This window comes from Xenopus tropicalis, chromosome 6, assembly GCF_000004195.4.
Source record: "Xenopus tropicalis strain Nigerian chromosome 6, UCB_Xtro_10.0, whole genome shotgun sequence".
In the NCBI taxonomy this organism is placed as follows: Eukaryota; Metazoa; Chordata; class Amphibia; order Anura; family Pipidae; genus Xenopus; species Xenopus tropicalis.
In genome coordinates, this window is record NC_030682.2 from 31,177,022 (window position 1) to 31,202,611 (window position 25,590).

At 37.9% G+C, this 25,590-nt stretch overlaps 1 protein-coding gene across 4 annotated transcripts in view; it reads left to right on the forward strand.

Moving 5' to 3' along the window:
- The window catches only part of cdk14 (cyclin-dependent kinase 14), a 279,683-nt gene extending 273,124 nt beyond the window's left edge, over window positions 1-6,559 (forward strand). For 3 of the 4 annotated variants that reach the window (XM_012964199.3, XM_012964198.3, XM_012964202.3), the window contains one exon: window positions 5,191-6,559. The gene's annotated coding sequence lies outside the window, so the exon portion shown is untranslated. 4 annotated transcript variants of the gene reach the window in all.
- The last annotated feature ends 19,031 nt before the right edge of the window (window positions 6,560-25,590 follow it).

The following is a 25,590-nucleotide window of genomic DNA, read 5'->3' on the forward strand; positions in this document are numbered from 1 at the left end:
AAACATGATGCTTATGGCTGGCCCTGGGAATTCTCCATACCCCAAATATCTTCTTTGTCCCTGGTGGCAGAGAGAATGTTCCAGCGCTCTCACATCTTTAATGAAAATAGCATGCTCCTGTTTCGAGCAGCAACATAATGTGATTGCGGAGTGCAAACAACCCGTAATGTTTGGCACAATGAGATGTTTGAGCAGAATATAGAAGCAAGTCCGAGCTTTCTGCATTATGATCCGATCAAAGAAGAGGCGCTGACAGAAAGGAATTAATAGAACAGTGCCTTTGCAAATATGTCTGCTAGCTCTACTCCGCCAGGTTAAATGAACTAGTCCCACAAGAGCTTCTGGTTTGTCACTTGATTATTTTTTTAATCAGAATACAGTAGCGGAAACATACAATTTGTCCGCATTAAGCGAGAAATGAGCAGAACTTTGGGTGTTTTACTACTATGGGTGTTTTACTACCATGCTTGCATATTAGATGATAAGATTTTCACCTTCATACATAATAACGAAGCCTACGTTGCCGTGCTGAGCTAAGCAGTTATGTGTGTAGATTTAATGCCCGCGAGAAGCATTGGGGCTAATGAGACCCCCAACCCCCACTTTAAACTTGAAGAGATTCACATTTAAATCTTCATGATTTTTTTTGTTTGATAAATTTTACAGTTTGAAAGTGTTTACAAATTCATAACAATTTAGGGTTTTGTCCATAAATGTACAGACTGAAGAAGAGTTACACCATGTAATCAGTAGATATTACTTCTCGTAGTTTTTCTGCTTATTCAGAAAGCTCCAAATTAGGAATGCACTTTCTATCATTGACTCAAATAGTTCCATTTTCCTTTTTCTCTGTAATAATAAAACAGTACCTGTACTTGATCCCAACTAAGATATAATTACCCCTTATTGGGCCAGAACAGCCCTATTGGGTTTATTTAATGGTTAAATGATTCCCTTTTCTCTGTAATAATAAAACAGTACCTGTACTTGATCCCAACTAAGATATAATTACCCCTTATTGGGGGCAGAACAGCCCTATTGGGTTTATTTAATGGTTAAATGATTCCCTTTTCTCTGTAATAATAAAACAGTACCTGTACTTGATCCCAACTAAAATATAATTACCCCTTATTGGGGGCAGAACAGCCCTATTGGGTTTATTTAATGGTTAAATGATTCCCTTTTCTCTGTAATAATAAAACAGTACCTGTACTTGATCCCAACTAAGATATAATTACCCCTTATTGGGGGCAGAACAATCCTATTTTTTATTTGATGTTTAAAAGATATTTTAGTAGACTTAAAGTATGGAGGTCCAAATTACACAAAGAACTGGTATCAGTAGTGATGAGCGTTTTTTTTTTGGCAGGCATGGATTCGCAGCAGATTCGCCATTGGTGAATTGTTTTACAAAACTTCTGTGAAAATTTGCCGTGAAAAAATTTGTCTGTCAAAAAAAGTTGCGGTCATATCAAAAATGGGCATGCTTCTGTCAAAAATAATACACGGGTGACAAAAAAAGACGTGCGACAAAAGAATTGTGTGACAAATGCTTTTTGCGGATTTTTGGCCGTTTTGCAAATTTTATAGAGAAGCAAAATGGGACAGATTCACTCATCACTAATTATCAGGAAGACCCCAGGTCCTGAGCATTCTGGATAACAGGTCTCATACCCTGTTAGCAAATTAAATCTTTACACAGAAAAACTATTTGAGTTTACAGTTTTGGGACTCATTAACTAAGCCAATACACCTACATTAGGCTGAATATTATTTCACTTGCACTAAAGGGTTCATGGTGCTGATGTGCAAAGAGTGCAGTAACTCATAACAACCAATCAAACCAATCAGCAGGTAGAATTAACTAGTCACCTATTTAAAAGCATTGCTTGCTCTAATTTACTGCTACTGAGCAAATGTACTGCCTTTTATTATATATGGGGATAGAGATTTGAATGTGCAAATACAGAATTTATTGGAAATAAAAAAAAGTATTGTTTTGCCATCAACTGGGATTTATGCAGCTTTGTTACATCAGTTATAAGTATAAGTTATTTTTACGGAGATAAAAGACATCATGAAAAATAAGAATTATCTACTTAAACTAAACCCTATAGGATTCCTTGTTGGATAACTGCATAATGGATCCCATGCTTGTATAGAGTCCTTAAGGTCTAGTGAGAGTAAATATTTTGATAAATATTTTGATATATTGTTTTAGTCTATTTGTAAAGCACTGAATTGGGAAGTCATTTTGGAAGCATTACACCGTTTTTAAAGTGGACCTATCTCCCACACATAAAAAGTCCTATAATACAAGTCCTTTGCAAAAAAATCATGGAACACAAACTCTTTTTTTTTTTTAAATTCAATACTTGATACCTGTATTAATGTATTTATAAATCTGAGCTGTTAATTATATATTGCCTGCCCTGTCTCTATGAGTGAAGCATAAAGGCGGAGCAGGCAATATATGATTGACATCTAAGATGATTTACCATTGCTTTCACTTTCCATTCAGCACTTCCTAGATGTCACAGATGACAGATACACAAGATTTTGGGGTTATACAAAATCTGCCTTAATAACAGCTCCCACAAAATGGCGCCTGCCTGCTTGCTGTGATTGTGACTTACTAGAGTGAGGGAAACAAAATTTAAAAAATGTATATAGTATAAGTCAGGGAGCTCAAACTCAATTTACCTGGGGGCCGCAGGAGGCAAAGTCAGGATGAGGCTGGGCCGCATAAGGGATTTCACAAAAAATTGGCTTTCAAGGGATAATGCAAGGCACGGTGGGCGGGAGCTGCTGATTGCGGAAATGACGTTATGCCATCATAACAGTTATTATGGGAAGACGTTCTGTGTGCACAATTAGCTCCTTAGCAGCTAATTGTGCACACAGAACGTCTTCCCATAATAACTGTTATGATGGCATAACGTCATTTCCGCAATCAGCAGCTCCCGCCCACCGTGCCTTGCATTATCCCTTGAATCGCAATACAAATCGCGATCCATTCATTGCTTTTGAGAAGGCGTTGGTGCGGGCCACAAAATATTGTACCGAGGGCCGCAAATGGCCCGCGGGCCGCAAGTTTGAGACCCCTGGTATAAGTGAAGTTTATTTTGCACAGTTAACATGATAATTAAGGACTTGTAGTTATTTCCTAGGGTGGTAGGTCCCGTTTAATGCAGTTCCCATTCTACTGCAGCTTTTTACTGCAGTTTCAGTGGAACACTTTTGAGTATTTTTATAAAATCAATTCTTTTTTTCCCAGGGACTGTACGGTACTTGCTGATCTTTGTTTTAATCAATGGCATATGTATTAAATCAATCTGTTTAGTCTCAACGCCCCTCTTGGCTGCACAAAGCTGTCCCCCTTGCCCCACAAGAACACAAATAAATAAGAACTTTATCAGCAGTGAGTGAGTATCCAGTGCTGCAAATACGCATTCACCCCAAATCTCACACTATTTTGCATTGAGGCTGAACTCCCAGTCTTTGGCCCCTTATGAATTAGTATCTGTACCTGCGCAAAGGGATTGGGAACATGGGCGTGATGCAAAGACTGGCGTCAATGAGAGGAGCCAAAATTAAAATCCACTGTATTATTATAAGAGATGGCACTGAAGTAATATTAAGGAAAGGAAACATCAATTAAATTGATAAAATATATTAATAATAATTACTCCTCTTGTACTGCTCATACAACTGTTATTATAGGATTCTGAGTATGTCATCAAAAGTTTTAATATGAAAATACAAAATAGAATAAAGCATTACAATGTATTAAGAATTATGTGTGTAGCATTTACAGCAAGCTTTATTATATATGCACAGCTCAGAACTTCAGGGTAGTGTCTCTCATCCATTTTTATGTAGTATTTAATGTTATATGTGAACATAATGATTGCCTCAAACCTCTTTACTGTTTTCCTACTGGCCATGTCTTTCTACCTGTGTGTGATTTGCTGGCGTATTTCATACACTACACTGAGTGCTTAGTTAATGAATTATGGTCTTTGTAGCACTGACAGGCTGAGAAACAATGAAGATTATGGGGCAGATTTATCAAAATGAAGTTTAAGAGCTTAATACATAAAAACTCACCCATGTTCTATTCATTCCTATGGGATTTTTAGAAGTGTAATTATCAAATGGTGAGTTCTAACTTTCATCCATTGATAAATATGCTTCTAAAAATCTCATAGGACTAAATAGAACGTAAGTGAGTTTTTATGTATTAAACTCTAAACACACATTTTGATAAATATAACCCCCAGAGACACTTATAAGGGGCAGATGTATCAAAATGTGAGTCAAGAGCTTAATACATAAAAACTCACCCACATTCTGTTTATTCTTATGGGATTTTTAAAAGCGCATTTATCAAATGGTGTCTTTTAACTTTCACCCATTGATAAATACCATTATAAAAATTCCATAGGAATGAATAGAAAAAGGGTGAGTTTTTTTATGTGTTAAGCTCTAAACTCACAGTTTGATAAATCTGCCCTTTAGTCTCCCCAAAAAGACACCAGCTGCTACATATTCATATTTAATATACAGGCATGGGTTCCATTAAACCCATTATATAGAAAGCTTTTAATTATGGGATCGCCATAGACTCCACTATGAGGTGAACTTTTTAGGTGGTACAGGTATAGGATCCCTTATCCGGAAACCCATTATCCAGAAAGTTCCGAATTATGGAAAGGCCATCTCCCATAGACTTAATTATAAGCAAATAATTCTAGTTTTTAAAAATGATTTCCTTTTTCTCTGTTATAATAAAATAGAACCTTGTACTTGATCCCAACTAAGATATAATTAATCCTTATTGGGGGCAAAACAATCCTATTGGGTTTATTCAATATTTAAATGATTTTTAGCAGACTTATGGTATTGAGATCCAAATTACGGAAAACCCGAGGTCCCGAGCATTCTGGATATCAGGTCCCAAACCTGTACCATGAATTTCCAACATAAAGTTGGCTGCTTAAGCTGCTTTATATTATAGTGTATGTGATTAAAAATGTAAGTAAAGAAATCACAGAAAGTTGCCTATCCATAATTTTGGGACAGGATGGTAATTGTTATCAAATGAAATTCGGTTCTGTCTATTTTCTACTTTTAATATATTTGGTATCCTACAGATATGTGAAGTTTTCTCCCTTTATTATCTTGCAGGTGAATGCCATTGAATGGGACACTTGCCTTATGAAATGGAAGCTCGGATCTTCTCGTACATTCTGGCGGTTTAATACTGCAGAGGACTGAATTTGGCAAGACACTGTTTCACATAATAATAATAATAATAATAATGTACTTCAAGCCTTGCACGCAGTTGGCTATCTAGTGATTTATATGAAGATTCATTCGTAATTTGTTACCTGCACTGCTGAGGGTGTATGTATGTATATAAATATATGTACACTTTTGACTCGTTTTCTTTTTCTCCAACATTATTTGCGCTTTGAAACCTTTCGCTATGGCTCCACCACAAGCCATTCTTTTTTTTTCCACTTTTTTAGAATTGTATTTATTTTACGAATTCTGATAATGGATAAACGGAAACCACTTTTATTGTCCATACGTACATATGGAAAAAAGAAAATCTAGTGACATAACAAGGCCTTATATTTAAGGCATATGCTGAACAGCAAGTTTATTTTTTAAACAATGAAGGCTTTTATGTAGGCTCATTCACATCTTTGTAACCTGAAACCATATATTGTGTTATTAACCATGATGATAATTACAGAGCCAGAAACCCCAATGCTGTAGCATTGAAATATTTGTAAGTTTGGATTTATTTTCACCTTTAGGATCAGTTACATCCATTCTTTATAGACTGCCATCAAACCCCTGTTATGTATAAGTTAGATTTTTTTTTCATGACCATTTCATGGATTCTCAGACAAAAAAAAAATGATACTGTGAATAGCAATGGTCCTATTTTTCTTCTAAAGAGAATATTTCGAGCTATAAAAAAAAAATTGCAGTCATATACCAAAGCACTTTTACATTTTCTCTTCTTTTCTAACACATTCCATACGGATGACACAATAGTCTTGTGCACGTTAAGTCTTTTTTTGGGCAACGGGAGGGGGCGGGGTACACTAATAACTGTTCAAATGTAATCCTGAAAAAAAAATGTATGTGCAATTTTCTCTTTTCGATGCGTGTGTGAAATATTCTGAAAAACACAGGGCTGTTTGCTTTTGTTACTGAAATGTAATAAAATAAGTGAGCCAAGGGTTCTTCTATACACGTTTCACTATGTGTGGTGCTGGAACTAGCAAATAATTAAGCCAACATGTAAACGCTTGACTATGTACCAACCGGTTGTTTTGGGGGGTTTTTTTTTACAGCTTTTCTTGCTGTAGAAAAATCTCATTTTTACTTTGGATGGCAGGGTGATGTTTGGCAAGTACTTTGCATTGAAATTGTACTTTCATTCTATATGACATTTTCAGTGCTTGTTTAAGATGATTCGCTTTGTTCCAAATTACTGTCATTTAGAAATGAATATTAAAATTTGCAATGTATGGCATAAGCTGTGCTCTAAAGTTTGGCTGCCTCGAAAAAGAGGAATGTATTTCTGCTAAATTTACTGTCAATAATTAGTTTATTATAAAACCCTCATTGATATAAGAAACCTGGAAATATGGGCTAATGACCAAAAAATGCTGTGCATTGGTCAAGGACAACTATGTTTTGTAGGTTCTATAGATAGTGTGGGACTGGCAAACTGGGCCCAGGCATGAGTGAGCCCAACAATTTGCCTTTTATGCCTATATCATGACCTTTCCTCATTTCTATATGAGAACAAAAGGAAACTTGATGGCATGTAAGGAGAAGCGATTAGGACAATAAAGAAAGTGAATAAAGACAAGAAGGAAACATAGTTTGGAGAATAGGCCTTCAGATTTGTAGTGGGCCCCTGGCATACCTGTCCAACACTGCTGCTGTGGTAAAGGAAATATATATCCTATGGCAAGCATAGTTTGTCTTCCATCTATTTGGGACAGAAGACTGCATCTGTTTGGTATGACTTTTCATGTTGATTAAATTGGGGACAAGTTCAGGGCAAGATAGTTATTAAGTTGGCAATCAGTACTTTACCACCATTGAATAAAGGGCAGTAATTCACGGAAGTCTTTGACTACCTCATTAGGGCACCCATATAAACAGAAATATTGCTCCCTGTGCAGAATAATCTATGCTGTGTTATTTTGACAATATAAATTCAAGCCATAAATATGGTATATAGTTTTTTCTTGTAAAAATATGAGAACATAGATTATTTAAACACATGGGGATCTTTAATAAATTCTGGGCAAATTTGCACCTGGGTAATGACCTATAGCAACCAATCAGCAATTAGGCTTTTTTATCCAGCTGCAGGTTGAGCAGTAAAAGCAAATTTGCCCAGTCTTTATAAATGACCCACAGTGTGTTAGTATATTGGCTGCCATGTATAAATATATACATACATACTTTGATATTTTCCCTTTGCTAAACACATCCCAGCAGAGACATCAGAACAGCAGCTTGAATTTGTACATTGTCGTGTATACACATATATAGATGAAAATAGGCATGCAAATATACATACACACATACATACATTCATCAGAAGAGCAGCTTTGACTTGTTAGCCGGTGTACTGATGTCTATGGAGAATGCCTCAAGGCACTGTTGTATTGGTTCTTTTATATTTAAAGAAATGTGGTCTTTAGATGCCACTGTACAAGGCTAAGGGCTCTATAAAGGGAAGCCACTGGCAGATTTTCAAGCTCCAACATTTGGTGAGGGACACCTTAGCTTATTTTATCCTAATAGAGCTGAGCTTTTAGTGCCTCTAGGTATTCTCCTCAACTGCCCATATGGGCCTTCAGGCTGCCCCTTCCAACTAGTGCTCTGGTCGCCCCACAGAAGGTGACTAATGTCCTCATATACAGTAGATGGCAAAAATAAATGGGAGAAAACTATTAGGGTATATTTTGCATTAAATCTGATACTTATTTGGAAATATACTACAAGACCATAACTAAGTGCCGTAAATGGCTATAGAAGAAATTGTATGCAATATTGTTAGCATTGTTGAATAGCGATGAGTGAATTTTTTCGCCAGGCATGGATTTTCAGCAAATGTACACATTTCGCCATTGGCATATTGTTTTGAGAAAAATTTGTCGCATGTCAAAAAAAGTTGCGGCCGTGTCAAAATAGACATGGTCGCGTCAAAATGGGCGTGGTCACATCAAAATAGGCGTGGTCGTGGCAAAAAAAGACGCTGGTGACAAAAAAAAAGTCCTGTCTCGCTTCGCCGAAAAATTTGTGAATCTTTAAAAAGATTTGCAAAATGGTGAAAATTTCATGAAACGGAGAAAATGTCACGCATCAAAGAACTGTTGCACGCGACAATTCTTTTTGGCACCAGACAATTCTTGTTGAAGCGAAAGACAATTCTTTTTGACACAAGAGAAAATTCTTTTTGGCGAAAGGCAATTTGTGGACACAAGCCAATGGCGAAATGCGGAAATTCGCAACAAATCCATGCCTGATTAATTTTTTCAACCATCACTAGTTAAAACCTTCCCCTCAAAACTATTTCCAGCAAAACTCTCAAAAGTCAAATACCTACATATGTGGTATATTAAGAATTGAATACAAATTTCCTAAAAGCTATTCCAATTTTTTTAAAAATGCACCAGTGCTTTAAATTTATTTTGCTAAGAGATGCCGTTTGTGCCAAGGGGCATTGCTGGACCATTAAAAGGAATATAAATCCAAAATACTGGAGATGGGTAGTCTGTCTTTCCACTGTGATATGTTATATGTGTCACAAATGGTACTAGTGGATTGATATAAATGGGCCAAGATTTAAAAACAAATGACACAAAACTGAGAGACTTTATATATTTAGCTAAATATAGATATTTTTTAGATGTGCATTTTTAGTGATTATAATGATTTCTTGCATGTATATAAATATATGCGCATATGTACATAATGCAATTTACATTTCTAAAAATCACATTGGCGCATAAAAGCAGTGCATGTAATGTGCTGCTAACAGCAAAAAATCCACCTTTTCAGAAAGGGTGTGGCAGTGTGCTCTGAATGTGCCGGTAAGGCCCGCTCCATCTGTAGTATTCACTACCCTACACCATGCCCCCATGCTTTTTTTTTAATTCAAATTAAAAGGGAAAGACAATGTCAGTTGCTAGGCATTTTATTATAAATACCTTTATGAGATTCATACAACAGGTAAAGCCCTAACAAGGCATGTTCCAAAGTTAAAAAGTTAAAGGTTTCCTAAAGGTGGCCATACACGGGCCCTTGGACCGATTTGGCAGCTTATCGGCCGTGTAGGGGCAGGAACGAGGGGCCTGGCCGACCGCTGAAATCGGGCAGGTTAAAAGATTTAGTCGGATCGGGGGCCGCATCGGCTCGTTGATGTGGTCCCCGAACCGACTGCCCCATTGCTCCCGTTATAATTCGATCGTTTGGCCCTAGATACAAACAATCAAATTTAGCCTACCTTTTCCCGATATCACGCACCCGTAGGTGGGAATATTGGGAGAAGATCCGCTCGCTTAGCGACCTCACCAACAAGCGGATCTTAACGTGTATGGCCACCTTAAGTCCCTGTTTCTCAGTGACTGGCCCCGTTTCAGGACCTTTGACCCTAGAAAATCCCCCCTCTTGCAGTGTGAGAAGAAAGTAGAGGAGACGTGTTATTTCTAAGGTAGATTTTTTAGCACTGTCTTAGCACTTCAGGAAGGGGGCACATTTACTAACCCACGAACGGGCCGAATGCGTCCGATTGCGTTTTATTCGTAATGATCGGTATTTAGCGATTTTTTCGGAAATTATCGCGACTTTTTCGTTACCAATACAATTTTTGCGAAAAAACACGAGTTTTTCGTAGCCAATCCGAAAGTTGCGCAAAGTCGCAATTTTTTCGTAGCGTTAAAACTTGTGCGAAAAGTCGCGATTTTTTCGTAGAGTTAAAACTTGCGCGGAACGTCGACGCAAGTCGTAATGGCTACGAAAAACTCGCGTTTTTTCGCGCAAATCGTAAAGATGCCGAAAAAATCGCAAAAAATACGAAAAAGTCGCAAAATGTTCGTTTTTCAATCGGAATTTTTCCAATTCGGATTCGAATTCGTGTCTTAGTAAATCAGCCCCTAGGAGTATGATATGTTGTATGATATGTTACCATATGAGGACTGGAAATACATTTAGAGTAATTCACCCTCTATGGGGAACTGTACAAAGCATATTGTATTTTTTTATTTGTATGACTCCAAATAAGGGCTAAGATTGGCTATTAGGCAGCCTCTATGCACACTATCAGCTTACAGGGGGCTTTATTTGGTAGGAAATCTTGTTTTTATTCAACCAAAACTTGCTCCCAAGTCAGGAATTCAAAAATAACTACCTGGTTTGGGGGCACTGAGCGCAACATGTTGCACCCGAGCTACTGGTTGGGGATCACTAATCTAACGAATGGAGCTTCCAGTCAGTCAATAAAATTGCAGGAAACTTAGGTCATTCTAAGTCCTAATAGTGTTCTTAAGGAGAATGAATGTTTTCATGATAAAGTATATATCCTTAACATGGAGGCATGTTGGATAGATGAAAACATCAAATTCTATAGCATAAACATGCAACCAGGGATGTATTTTACCAATTCTTGGATATACTAAATGAAGCCATGTAAAACACCAGTGTGAACAAGTATATTTATTTAATGCTTTTTTCCCGTAGAACTCATAGACACACAGTATGGGATACCAGGATGTGAAGTGACTTGTCCAGGGTCACAAGGAGTTACCAAAGGGAACTGAAACAGGTTCTCTACCCACTCCTCCTCTCCTTGCTCCTCACCCACTTAAGTAGAGAGGTATATCTGTGCCACCTTCTACTTTCAATGCTAGGCCATGGTGTGACTATATAATTAACAATCAATAATTATTTTGTGTCTTAAATTAAACAAAGGTACATAATTCCCCTTTAAGACACAATAGGACTTTACCTGTCTAACAGAGGAAATGTTTTGCAAATCGTTTTTCTTTTATAAAAGACTCTGGATTGCAAATCTTTCAATCACTGTTCTGTTCTGTGTCATGACTTTTAAGAATCGGAATGTTGATAGACTGCACTCCCAAGAAGCAGCTGCAGTTTGTTTGTCAGTTTCTCAAACTGTCAACAGTCACATGGACAAGTAGGACTGAACTCTACCAGTGTCTACAGTGAAAGTTGAAGGTCTAACAATTGCTTTGTGTTCAGCTGGGCAAGGTTGGGTTAACCCCTTGATACAGCATCTGTATACACAAGCTTTAATAGTGTGTTTTTGTACAATTCATTTTTTAAAGGGTTTGGAATATTAAGACACAGAAATAGCCTAGTATATAATTACTACACGTCAGTACACTTTAACGTCATGGTATTGTAGTTAGCACAGTATATTGTTGCTTTCCTTGTAACAATGTGTAATTTGTGCCTATGGAGAAGATGTAACTGCATCATCTGTGATCGTTTTCTTGTAATATGGTATTGAATAAAGTGAAAAGAATCCCTGTATAGCATATTTTCATAGTTATGTCACCGAGGGCTAATTATTATGACACCTGTCTGCTTGAACTGCATGAAAGTTGACAAATGTTGGAAGAATTTTACTTTATGATTTTGGCAATGTTTGAAAAACAGCCCGGCAGCGGAATTAAACATGATTAAGTCAATGCACATTATCACTTAAAAGTCCATTTGTATTTCTTTTCTCTACACTTTCAGTGCAGGATGATGTCCAGGATATACAAATGATTTGTCATTTATGTACCCTACTGAACCCTATTCACAACTGTTGGAGTGCCCCATCAAGTATATTTGGTTGTTCATTTAATCCCAGGTGACTTTAGTGAGGTAGTTCTCACTGCAACCCTCTATGTATAATGAAACTACAACTCCTGTAAGACTTTGGGACTTGTGGTTAGTCAGCAGAACTCTCTTGTAGGTTCATGTCTAATAATTCTATACATTTTTAACAGTGGAACACTGTTTCTTCTTACATTTGAAACACATCACAAATGTTATTCAGGGGCCTGATCTTCAGCAAAACATGGAAGACTGAAGGATAGATCGCCATGCATCTCAGAGTGATATCACTTATGAGGACCGATTCACTAAAGTGCATTAAAACGTGCGCTATTTATAGCATGCGGTTAAATTTTTAGCGTGTCTAATTTTTCGCAATGAAACCCGTTATTAGATTGCCAGCCCTTGTCCCTGCAAACTTTCACCCCACACAGTGTATATTACAACCTGGTAACCACACGCACTATTCTAAATCTTATTGTCAAAAAATAGATAAGCCAAACATGGATAAGAATGAAAACTGTCCCCTTGATCAGTACTTCCTATAATGAACCAAAATCACTGTTTAAATAGTTATTGTGTCAGGAGAATGACAAAACCCTGCATATAACCAATGTGGTTGTCTAGCCAACTCCAGGTAGGTTGGTCCCCACATCGAGGTGGGATCAGTTATGGAAACCATGGATGTCCAATCTGTGCTTCCAAGGAAAAACCCAGGACTATAATTTTAGAAGAAAGAGATCTTGTGGTTGCAGAGGGGGGAAGAGTGTAAGAAGCACAGTAAGGCCCTAATTTATGAACAATTTCAATATATCTTGGTAAAATAGGTCAACTTACCAATGTTTTTGAATATGCTGTGGGGCCCATTAACATCTAGTTATATCGCTGGCAAAAACCCTGCCTATCCTAGCCCAACACTGTCATTAATAATGTATCATTGGCATTGCATACGTACATGAGCATTGTATATTTGGGCAATGGGCCATCAGTTTCACCCCTGCCCTGGGGCAGAAACCCTTAGCAAACAATAAGATATTTGCTTTCAAACAGGTCACTAGTACATACCTGCTGATTGGTTGTTATGAGTTACTGCTCCTGGGCAAATTTAGTGACTTTTATTACATAACCCCTTTACATTCTATTGTGTCTGTTGGGATGTACCCATAACATCCCTTGAAAAACCATAAACACAAGGGATATATTAATCCTATTAGTATAATGGATCTTTTATAAAATTGCAGACACTGACTTTATATTCAACAGACCAGCAAAATATGAGCTGTACATGCCAGATTTCTTCTGATAATGTAGCTCTGCACATTTGTCACTGTAATGTGCTTAATAAAGTAAAATCAATGCCTATATGTTAATCCTTTGCCTTCCAGCCACAGTGTATTAATAAAGCAGCAGGAGACAGCTTTGCTGGCCAGACAGGGGTTCAGTCTGTTAATATCCTACAAACAATTGTGCTAAAAGTTAATGAAAATACCAAATATGTAATAAAATTGCTTCCATACTGAGTCTTGCAATAAAAAGTGAAATTAATCCACAGAATAGACATTTCACTTTCCATAGGCTTATGCTTTGTTCAGCCAATCAGTCTTATGTTTCTAAAGAAGCCGTTTACTCTTTCTCTTTATTTTACATTGAAATAATATACAATGAGAACAAATGTTGGAAAATGAAAACACACAAGTAATCTGGATAAACCCTTTTCTTAGTTTGTCAATATGGGGTCAGGGTCACCATCTAAAGAGACAGGTCCACCTACTGAAGAGAATACTGGTTGAACTGATGTCACATGTCCATCACTCAGCATGTTTGTTGTTTAGTTTGACATATGTCATTCCGATGGGCAGAGTGTGCCCAGCCCTACAGGGGGAAGAATGTGACACTGAGATACAGCTCACTGGACCAGAAAGCTATTCCCTCAAGGCGGAATGAACCATATCTAGTGGGAAGTAACCACCTGCAGAATCCTTTTGTTAATGACTTGATAGTGTGGCGAGCCAATTAAAGGTGCAAAGTCAAATGAATTAGTCCACTAACAAACCCTGAGCCGGCAAACTTTTCTTTTCTGGTAAAAAAAATTGTTACAGTCTTCCCTGCAAAGTCGACATTGAATGGGCATACCTTTCTGCTAATGCAATATTAAAAAAACATGGCTGGGGGATTTTAGTTTTAATTGTTTTCAAATAAATCTATTATATAGGCACCCAATTGTTATATAGGCACCCTAGGGCCGGGGGCGGTGTCTATATATTATTTTAAAAATAAATGAATTAAAAATCCCCCCAGGCACCAATGTAGAATTCCTGTCCTGCTCTAAGGGAGGTGGTAAGGACAGGGCAGGAGTGCTCCTACGTGTGCTGTTCTTTACAGGGAACACTGGATTCTTGATCCGGAATTCCTTGCAAAGAGCAGCTGACCCCGGGCACAAGTGCTTTAGAATGAGCCCTAAAGGCATGTTCTTGTGCCCCTTAGTACTTGAAAATGAACCCTATGATGCTTTTTAGTTAAAAGTGAAACAGCAGCAACAAAGTTGTAAGAAATATTAGAGCATAATACATCTGTCCCTAAGTTTCTTACCCATCCCTCATATCTAGTGATGGGCGAAATGTTTCACCAGGCATGGATTCGCTGTGCGTCCAAAAATTGTCAAAAGAATAGTTGCGTGTAAAAAAAGAATAGTCGCGGACGACAAAAGAATAGCCACGGGCAGCAAACGAATAGCCACGGACGGCAAACGAATAGCCACGGACGACAAACGAATAGCCACGCGACAAAAGAATAGCCGCGGGCGACAAACGAATAGCCACGTGACAAAAGAATAGCCGCAGGCGACAAACGAATAGCCACGGGCGACAAACAAATAGCCACGTGGCAAAAGAATAGCCACGGGCGACAAACGAATAGCCACGGGCGACAAACGAATAGCCACATGACAAAAGAATAGCCGCAGGTGACAAATGAATAGCCACGGACGACAAACGAATAGCCACGCGACAAAAGAATAGCCGCAAGCGACAAACGAATAGCCACATGACAAAAGAATAGCCGCAGGGGACAAAAGAATAGTCGCGGGCAACAATTCTTTTTGACAAACGACATTTTCGCCATTTCGCGAATCTTTTGAAAGATTCACAAATTTTTCCGCGAAGCGAAACGGAACAGATTCGCTCATCACTGCTTCACTATAGCAAACTCCTCCCTGTCCGGCCTTTTCACAGCCTGTTTGGAAAAGGTCATAACTTCTCCACTTTGCTGCATATTAATGTATCCATACTTATGTTTAACATAATTCAGGGCTGCCATAACACAAAAAATGGAAACCAAAAATCAAATTATATTGCATGGGTATAATTGCACTGATGAAATGTGGGGCAAGCATGGGCATGCCAAATATAAACGGAACTACCTTAAATGAAACTAGAAGAATAAAGAATGCCCGCCCAATTCAATTAGTTTTTCATACACTGAACAAAATGAATACTATTATCGTTCCAGAAGTCAGCAGCTAAAATTCCACTAATCATTTAATTTACTTAGTAATGGCTATTCTGAGTAATAAGACTCCTTTCTTCCCTTACAGCCTCTGTGGGACTGGGAGAGAGTGGTGAACTAAGAAAAAATGGAGAATAAAAAAAATTACAATTATGTGACAATGAGCAAACAATCTAATGAATGTTCTGTATTTATAAAAAAAAAAATAATACAAAAGGACAAACTAGATAATAAGATAACGTTAAATAATCAGTGAAGGAGGAGAGAAACTCAGGCAAAATGCCAGTTGCTTATAGATCATACACGTGTTTTAAAAAGGCTGGTTATACTGTTGGTAAGGAGCTGATGTGTTGTGTAACCAGAGGCTTGATACAAATGACTCTTAACAGAGGATTTAATAAGGAAAAACATAACAATAAAGACCTCAGCCAAAAATGTAAGCTGGCAGAAAACACAATACCAGTTCAGGCACAGTGTCAGGGCAGGCAGCAAGTAACAGATTCCATGAGACAGGCACAACGTCGGGGAAGGCGGCAAACAAGCGGAAGTCCAATAACAGGCCAGAGGTCAGAAACCAAGGAGACGCCAATATGCATCAGGTTCTAAACCAGAAGGAGCTTTTTTTTGCTTTTGTGCAGGAAACAAGTTGTAAGCTGCATCACTTCCATTTTGCTTTTATCATGTGACACTGCAACTAAATAAAAATAAAGGCCAAAGCATGTGACCCACTTTGATGAGAAAATGCAGCTCGGCCTATCTCTGTGAGACACTGTGTGAAAAACAGTCAAGTTTAGGGGCTGTAGCTTCAAAGCTGTAATTGTGGCAGCAGTTTGAAAATCTTCCCTGTCAAAGTCAATGGGAAAATTGGGGGGTTCGGAGCGGCGCCACAAAAAGACGGAAGGCCGGATCACTTAGAAAAGCACAAGCAACCTGCTCCGCTATAGGGCGAAGAAGTGTCAGGAGTTTGGGTGTTGTACCCCTAAAACTGTAGGAGGAGTAGCGTTTAGAAAATGGGGGGCGCTAAGAAGAAGAAGAAGCGGAAGAATAAGCTAAAGTGGAAGAACAGTCTATGGGTTTTTTCAACCCAACATAATAATTAAAAATGTACAATAGTGTGAAGGTAAATGCCATTGTGATTGAAAGCTGCATTCACTGAACAGAAAATTCATTATCATCCTAATCATGATTTATTTATATAGCACCTGCAGTGTAGCACTGTACATGAACTGATAACTAGCAGGGGTAACAGTCTGATAAAACAAGGGTTACAGGAGAAATATGGAAGCCAAGGGTCCGGCTCACAAGAGCTTACTGGAAAGTTACCTTCAATCATATTTGCTTTTGGTTTTTGGACAGAGATCTCTTTTAAGAAGCAATAAGGGACAAGATTGCTTATTAAATACAAAGAGGCTATTTACCAAAAGCTGCAGTCTCAGAATCCAAATAAAACACTGACTAAAATGACAAATAGTGAGTATCAGACAATAGAATAGAATCTGTGATGCCACCAAAGGAGTGAAACAATTAATTATACTTTTCTTAACAACAACAAAAATATTTGTGGAGAAATAGCAATGCTAATATCCTAATCAGAAACCTGAGAAATATATGCTGTTACTCAGGAGATAGTGGACACTATATACTTAAATATGACATCAATTATGCATTGACAAATAGCTTTCCAGCAGTTCGTTAAATAGGTATTGTGTGTAGGTCCGTATGTGGTCTTTCTTCCTCACAGTCTACATGTGTCTCGGACTGACTAAAATCCATAATTGTAGATTGTTCCGCGCACTATGACAGGAATATAAGGTTAAGAACTCAATATGCTTATCTATGCAAAGAAACCATGGCTAATGTAACGGGGTAGCTACTGCTAGGATTAGAATTACACACAAAAGTCCTGGGCCGCTTGAAACAGGATGTTACAGGATGGGTTTTGGCATGCAGGCACCCACAGGGGTTAATTAGAAAGTAACCTTGGGTAATACTGCAGTATACTGCAACTACAGGGAAACAACTATTTGTTACTACAATTCAGTGCATTCATACTTTAGTAAACTGCAACAGGCAATAGCATAAGTAGTAGTCAGAGATAATGACTATATATACTGTAAATACAAACTGAACCAAGTTCTGCACTCACTGGCCTACAAAAAGTGTTTATTTAACTTAGCCCAACAGTGACCTTCTTCAGGGCCAACTATATATATAGAAAAAATAGCTAGATGGATGGATAGATAGATGATATATAGATATATAGATAGATAGATAGATAGATAGTTAGATGATAGATAGATAGATAGATAGATAGATAGATAGATAGAAAGATAGAAAGATTGATAGATGATAGATAGATAGATAGATGATTGATAGATAGATAGATAGATAGATAGATAGATGATAGATAGATAGATAGATAGATAGATAGATGATTGATAGATAGATAGATAGATAGATGATAGATAGATAGATAGATAGATAGATAGATAGATGATTTAATTTTGGGTACTTTCATGACACATTTTGAGTGGGCAGCATGCTTGGCCTTTGGGGAAGGTTGAAAGATCATCCTAAGATCCTATCAGACCACAGTTGACCTGTACAAACCAAGCAAAAGCAATAAATCCATGTATAGGATCAGTGGTGTAACTCAATGTTGCTGGGCCCCAAGGAAAATTTAATTTAGGGCTCCAAAACATTGGTAAATTGACCAATCCAACCAATATATATTGAAATTGCTTATTAAATAGGGCCTTACTGGGCCCCCTGCAATTCTCGAACAGCATAGATACTGGCACAGCAAGGCAATTATAAGCAGGTAAAACCTGCACGTTTATTTAGTGCAACACAGTAACGTTTCAGGGTGAACTCCTTTGTCACCCCGAAACGTTACTGTGTTGCACTAAATAAACATGCAGGTTTTACCTGCTTATAATTGCCTTGCTGTGCCAGTATCTATGCTGTTCGAGATTGGATTGGAGGGTGCCGTTCCCTCTTGATATCGGGCACCAGGCTAAAGTTTTTTCTTTTGGAGGAGCCAGGGTGTGCTGCTGAGTTTTTCTTTATCCCCCTACATTTCTGTCTCCCCCTGCTTATGCCCCTGTATAGGATATCTGCAGATGTAGCAGTAAGGAGAAGACACTCCTGATGCTTACATTCACCCATATGCACTTGCTTATGCAGGCCTTAATTGCTATTAGACCCTTCACATGGATGGCCAAAATGCACACAATCTTATCACTGAGACAATGGGCTAATTGGCCAGATAAATTAATGGTTGGCCCAGGCAATCTTTAGATGCCATAGACAGTCCCTTTATTAGTCTGTTTGGGCCTCTGTGTACTTGAAATGCCAGGGCCTATTTTGAATCCCAGTCCAGGCCTGTTTGGCCCCTGTATGGCCATGTTAAGAGACAAGGATAGAGACAGTATACTGATAAACATAGTTGCTTTATGTAAAAGTCCATTCATTGTATTATATTGCTGTTTGCTTTAAGATCAATTTACTTCTCTAAATGTGCTTCTTCTCATAAAGCCTTTGATAAGTCATTTGGAAAATTAGTTGCTGCAGTCTCCGGCTAATCCACGCATACGATCATCTCAGATATCAGGGTATTCAGAAGGCAAAGTAACCATAGACACTTGAGACACTCGAGAAGAGCCATTTGCCCGCTGCATCTGGAATTCATTAACCTGCTATTTAAAGAGACAAGGTAAACACTCTCTGAAAGAAAAATAAAGACATAGGTTTGATCTAAACGGATCGATAACTGCTTCTGCACATCACCCAAAAAAGGAAATAAATCTATATATAGGCCATATAATGGCAGAACTGAAGATGTAGAGACTTTCCCTAACTTGCCTTCAGCTGCCTGAGGGAATGATTATATTGTTATTTCTCACTGTGTATTTGTGCAGTATACTATAGTCTCCTTAACAGGAAGTAAAGATGGAACAGGTAAATACAATAGAAAAAATATTTCCTCCAGCAAAAACAATGTTATTTCTGTTATCCAATAAATAACTAGATATTATTGTATAGAAAAAGAGACAATACTAGTGTTCTCTGTTCACATTCCAAAGACACAAATAACTACATTTGGGTGGAGCTTACTATCAATTCAGTTTAAAGGAAAACTATACTTTCAGAATGAATACTCAACAGTATCATATTAAGTGGTCTATTAAAGAATCTTGCCAAACTGGAATATACATATCAGTAAATATTGCCCTTTTGCATCTTTTCCCTTGAGTCGCCATTTTGTGATGGTCTGTGTGCTCCCTCAGAGATCAGCTGACAGGAAATAATGCAACTGGAAATAACTTCATTCGATCTATATTAATTTGTTGATTTACCCTAGCAATAATGGGTGCACTTGGTGTGTTTGTGTGCATTGTATGATACAGGTATGGGATCCCTTATCTGGAAACCCGTTATCCAGAAAAGCCATCTCCCATAGACTCCATTATAAGCAAATAATTAAATTTTTTAAAAATGATTTCTTTTTTCTCTGTAATAATAAAACAGTACCTTGTACTTGATCCCAACTAAGATATAATTACCCCTTATTGGGCAGAACAGCCCTATTGTGTTTATTTAATGGTTAAATGATTCCCTTTTCTCTGTAATAATAAAACAGTACCTGTACTTGATCCCAACTAAGATATAATTACCCCTTATTGGGGGCAGAACAGCCCTATTGGGTTTATTTAATGGTTAAATGATTCCCTTTTCTCTGTAATAATAAAACAGTACCTGTACTTGATCCCAACTAAGATATAATTAATCCTTATTGGAGGCAAAACAAGCCTATTGGGTTTATTTAATATTTAAATGATTTTTAGCAGACTTAAGTTATGGAGATCCAAATTATGGAAAGACCCCTTGTCCGGAAAACCCCAGGTCTCAAGCATTCTGGATAACGGGTCCCATACCTGTATTTAAAATGGCAATTTTCTAGTTAGGATTACCAAATTCTACAAAAAAAAGTATGTTTTTCTGAAAACAGTTTATTTAGATGAAGCAGGGTTTAGCATATGAGCTGGTTTATGCAATATATTTTATAGAGACCTACACTGTTTGGGGGTATAGTTTTCCTTTAATCTGTAAAACCTTCCAGCAGTGTAATTTATATCTACTAGAGGCCTCTACAAGACCCTGCTTTCTAGATCTATTCTTATTAAAGCCGTCCTTCCAATGCTAAGCTCATCAATGGAACCTGCACACTGTCCACAGATAGTGATGAGCGAATTTTTTGGCAGGCATTGATTCGCTGAGAAACTCAGCATTTCTGCAAAAACTCGCCACAAAACAAAAGTTCACCGAGTGAGGAAAAAGTCATGGTCATGTCAAAACAGTTGCTCTTGCATCAAAAAAAGTCACAGTTGTGTCAAAAAAAGTCACAGTCACATCAAAAATGTCTCGTCTGCATCAAAAAATTTTTTTGCAGGACAGATTCTCTCATCGCTTTCCACAGAAGATGCTCATTGAGGACAGTGGGCACATATTATACCACACTAACTAGGAGGTACCTATGCTGAGACGTGATTTACATTCAAATTTAAAAAGTGTTGGGGAGCAACACAAGCATGAAAAATGTTCCAAGGGTTCTAAATAATAGCTATGATTGGCTATTTGGCAGCCCCAATGTGGACTGGGAGCCTAGAGAAGGCTCTGTTTGGCATTATACTTGTTTTTCATGCAACCAAAACTTGCCTCCAAGCCAGAAATTCAAAAATAAGCACCTGCTTTGAGGCCCCTGGGAGCAACATCCAAGGTGTTGATGGGCAACATGTAGCTCAGTAGCCACTGGCTATTATGTAGGAACATAAGCTTCCCCAATACAACAACCAAAAGCAAACAATGAGATTAATAGCTACAGGGCACTGGGCAAGGTTAAGCCACATCCAACATTCATTTATACAAAATCAAATTCATGTTCCATTTTATTGGCCCAGTTTATGATACACCTTAATGATACAATATACATATTCTAATGATAAGCTTCTTTTTATTAGAGGAAATAAGGACCAATAAGGAATAATGGGGGAGTGCTTTTGCCATTGATACAAACCGGTGTTCAGAATGTTCCCTGCAGATGGATTGTGTTGAAAGCAGTTGATTTCCTAAGGCCCAAGATATCACACCTTGCTGCTCTCTAGCTAACACTTTTCCCTATAGCTGTGCTTATACAGCTCTGATCTATCTCAGGGAAGGTCATTCCATTAGTTTTAACCCAAACCTAAGAAGCTGTGCTTACACTGCAGTTATTATTTCCATGGGGACTATGCAAGACACAGAGCTCTACTTGCTTCTGTAATGGCTGGGATATCATTATAACTTCTGTTTGATCTTTCTCTGTACATAATTATAACAAGGTGCTGCTGGACCATAGAGTCAGGTGGCAGGGCATACATTGCGTATAGGAAAATAATAACACTGTCTTTGGGTTGCCTATTGGTTTATTTCACTTATTTCCTCTCTGTTCCTATATCTAGCAATCTATTGGCTTATTCACATAATCATATAAGCACAATGGAACTCTTCAAGTCACTGCTGTGGTGGGATTCTATACTGAATTGTTAAGGCTGTGACTGCTTTGTCCCTGTTTAACGTGTAACCCAAAGTTAGATTTCCATATTACAACCAGCTTTCAAAAGAGCTAGGCCCAGTAATGTGTAGTTCCTTTGAGCGGAAAAAAGTATCACAATGTTATGTTTCTTCCTGACTTTTCATGAAAGGGGTGGTTCAACTTCAAGTTAACTTTTAGTATGTTATAGAATGGCCAGTTCTTATCAACTTTTCAATTGGTCTTCATTTTTTATTTTCATAGTTTTTGAATTATTTGTTTTCCTCTTCTGACCCTTTCCAGTTTTTAAATGGGAGTCAATGACCCAATTAGCTGCAAGGGGCGCAGTAAGCATGGAAGCTCAAACATTATACTTATCTTAGGCTCGATTGGGGGAGAGCTTAGCAGGGGAGTGCCGGCGGGGATCGGGTTGGGGTCAGCCTATGAGGGCCGGGGGGCCCACTGCATTTTTTCACAGTGTCCCGTTGGCCCAGTGTGACTATCTCTATAGTGCAGAATAACATCAAAATAAAAGATAATCATTTTTCCTAAAGCATGGTAAATGAATTAAATCTGTTCACATAAACTTATTCATATAAAAAACTGCCTTTATTAATTATACATTTGATTCTTAACCAAATTGGCATCAGGACCCCGACCCAAACATTGTAGCTCATATCAGGAAATACTTGCAAGAACAAAGGTTAAACAATGAGTGGGAAAATGATCCGTTCTGACAGTGCCACCTGTGCTGCAGATTGATCCTTCCGGACTTCTGTAAGAACATTCATCAACAACGCGCTGTAGGGGTGGGCCTGAGGACAAGGTTAAAGGGTCACTACAACCAAAACAAAACTTTCCCGGTTCCTACCCTATACCCGAAAACAAAGTGTTACTTTTTTGTGTGATTTAATGAAATTCCTGTTTTAAAGATGAGTTTGGGTCAGACCCGGACTGGTGATCTGTGGGTTCTGGCAAATACCAGAGGGTTGCTGTAAGATGCCATAGACAGTCACTATTTATTGAGCTGGTAGAGGTCTGTTTGGGCCTCTGTGTACTTAAAACGCCAGGGCCCATTTTAAATCAGTCCCAGTCTGGCTTGGCTACTTTCTGAGTTCCTTTTACACTTCTTGTAAATAAAATATAGGTAACAGAGGAATGAGACCCAGAATGAGACCCAGCGAGTTCCGGTAGCATCAGAACACCATTGGGAGAACTTTACACATCTGTCCCCCCATTAGCTCACTGCAGGCAGTCTGCACACTCAAGGGATTCAGGTTTGCATGTATTTTATCCTTTTACATGAAAGAAACAAGGCAAATGGCTGAAAGCCCTGATTAATGCAATGTTTAATGCATTTTGATGAAGAAAGGTTAAAAAAAGAGCAATATTCAAATGTTTTACAGTCTAACCAACAAATCAGATGAATTCTTTGCGTTGCCTCTAATGTGCTTCTATATATATATATATATATATATATATATATATATATATATTGTTCCAAAAATCGGCACTCACCAAACAAAAAACGCCAATGGCCGGGTGCTAACCATAGAATTGTATATAGTCTCGTAGAAAGCACTCCAGGGACATATAAAACCTGATGACGATCCCGTATGGATCGAAACGCGTAGACATTTGTGTCTAAATAAATTTTTTTGATTTTTATATGTCCCTGGAGTGCTTTCTGCGAGACTATATATATATATATATATATATATATATATATATATACTGTATATATATATATATATATACAAGGAAGAGTGGAGCACACCCTATAGAGATTTAAATGCCTTGGGTGCTGGCTAAAAAGAGGAAATATACAGACAGAGAACCGCACACACAAGGATTTAGCAATAAAGTGAAAACATTTATTGAAAAAAATCCAACGTTTCGAGTACCAACTGTACTCTTCCTCAGGGACTCTGAGGAAGAGTACAGTTGGTACTCGAAATATTGGTACTCGAAACGTTGGATTTTTTTCAATAAATTTTTTCACTTTATTGCTAAGTCCTTGTGTGTGCGGTTCTCTGTCTGTATATATATATATAATTTGGAGATATAAGTGATATATGCAACCCTTAGCAGCACATTCTTCCCCCAACAATTGACATATCCTTTCTAGAGATAGGAATGCATTTTATGAAATAATAGGATAGACCAAGGGCTCTTACACACGGGTGTCTAAAGTGCGTCTATTGAAATGCATATGCTGACGAGTCAAAAAGCAGTTACTGCATTTTTTATGCGATTTTTGAAGCATGCACCTTTTTTTCAAGGTCAACTACTCTTTTGTAATAATTAGAATGCACAATGCATGGGGATCAGCTTATGCACCCAAACCTGTCTCTTCAACACATAAACTAAACACTTGTGCATAAGACCTTAAAATCCAAATGTAGGAATTACAGCATGCACTCATCAGACTCCAGAGTATGTATGTATGTATATATATCTTTATTTATAAAGCACTACTTATGTACGCAGCGCTGTACAGTAGAATACATTAATACAAACAGGGGGTTATTAAGATAATTATAGATAAATACAAAGTATAACAATAAATAGAAGATAAATACAGTTGCAATAAGTTAAGAGTCAAAGACACAAGCGGATGGAGGTCCCTGCCCCGTAGAGCTTACAATCTATATAGAGTAGCGGTTTAAAATTTCAAAAAGCTTTATTCAATGATAAATCCTGACCATTTTTATCATTGCTGGTGCAATAAGTTCAGTATATAAAATATGGCATTTTTAGTTATATTCATTGATTTTTTAGTGTACTTTTGATTTCTAAATTGCATTGTTTTTATAGCAAACACTTTACCATTTAAAATTTCATTCTTGAACCAACAAATGTATTTTTTTTAGCTGTAATATTGGTGTGTAGGCTCCATCTCAGTGCATTGTGCCTGAGTCTGAGCTTTCAGAAGGAGCCAGCGCTACACATTAGAACTGCTTTCAGGTAACCTATTGTTACTCTTACTCCCATGTAACTAGAGGAGTCCCAAGCCGGACTTGGATTTCTTACTAGTGAGTGCTATTTTGATATCTACTGGGAGCTGCTATCTTGCTTCCTTCCTATTGTTCTGCTGATTGGCTGCTGGGGGGGAAAGGTAGGTGGGGTGATATCACTCCAACTTACGAATCAGTTTGCCTCAGTTTTTATTAGTAATGCCACACAATACAGCAATGAGAGAATGAGCACTCTGTGAGCATCGCTGCTGCTGAAAATTTCATTTCTTTCACTTGATCCATGTTTGTGAGTTAAAATTGCATTTTGCAGCTGCTCTCCCCGGCGCATACTGAACAGAAGGTAAAGAATTTGGGAACAGGTGATGCTACTTTGTCTCTGTGATTCTCAGGCTTTTTTGTTTTTCTTCCCATTGATCCCATCGTTTCTGTACAGGAACAATCTTCAGCCTGTGCCTCCCAAGCTGTTGTGGAGCTGCAAGTCACTGCTAATTGGAGCCAATGTACTGAGTCGGCTCCTACGTACAGTACACTCTCTCCCTGCCAACTCTCAGACCTTTGGATTATTCCAATGTGTGCATATAAAGCGGCAGTACTTTCGGCAGTCTGGTAGTTGTCAGTGTGGTGCCAGTTTTATAAAAGGTTAAT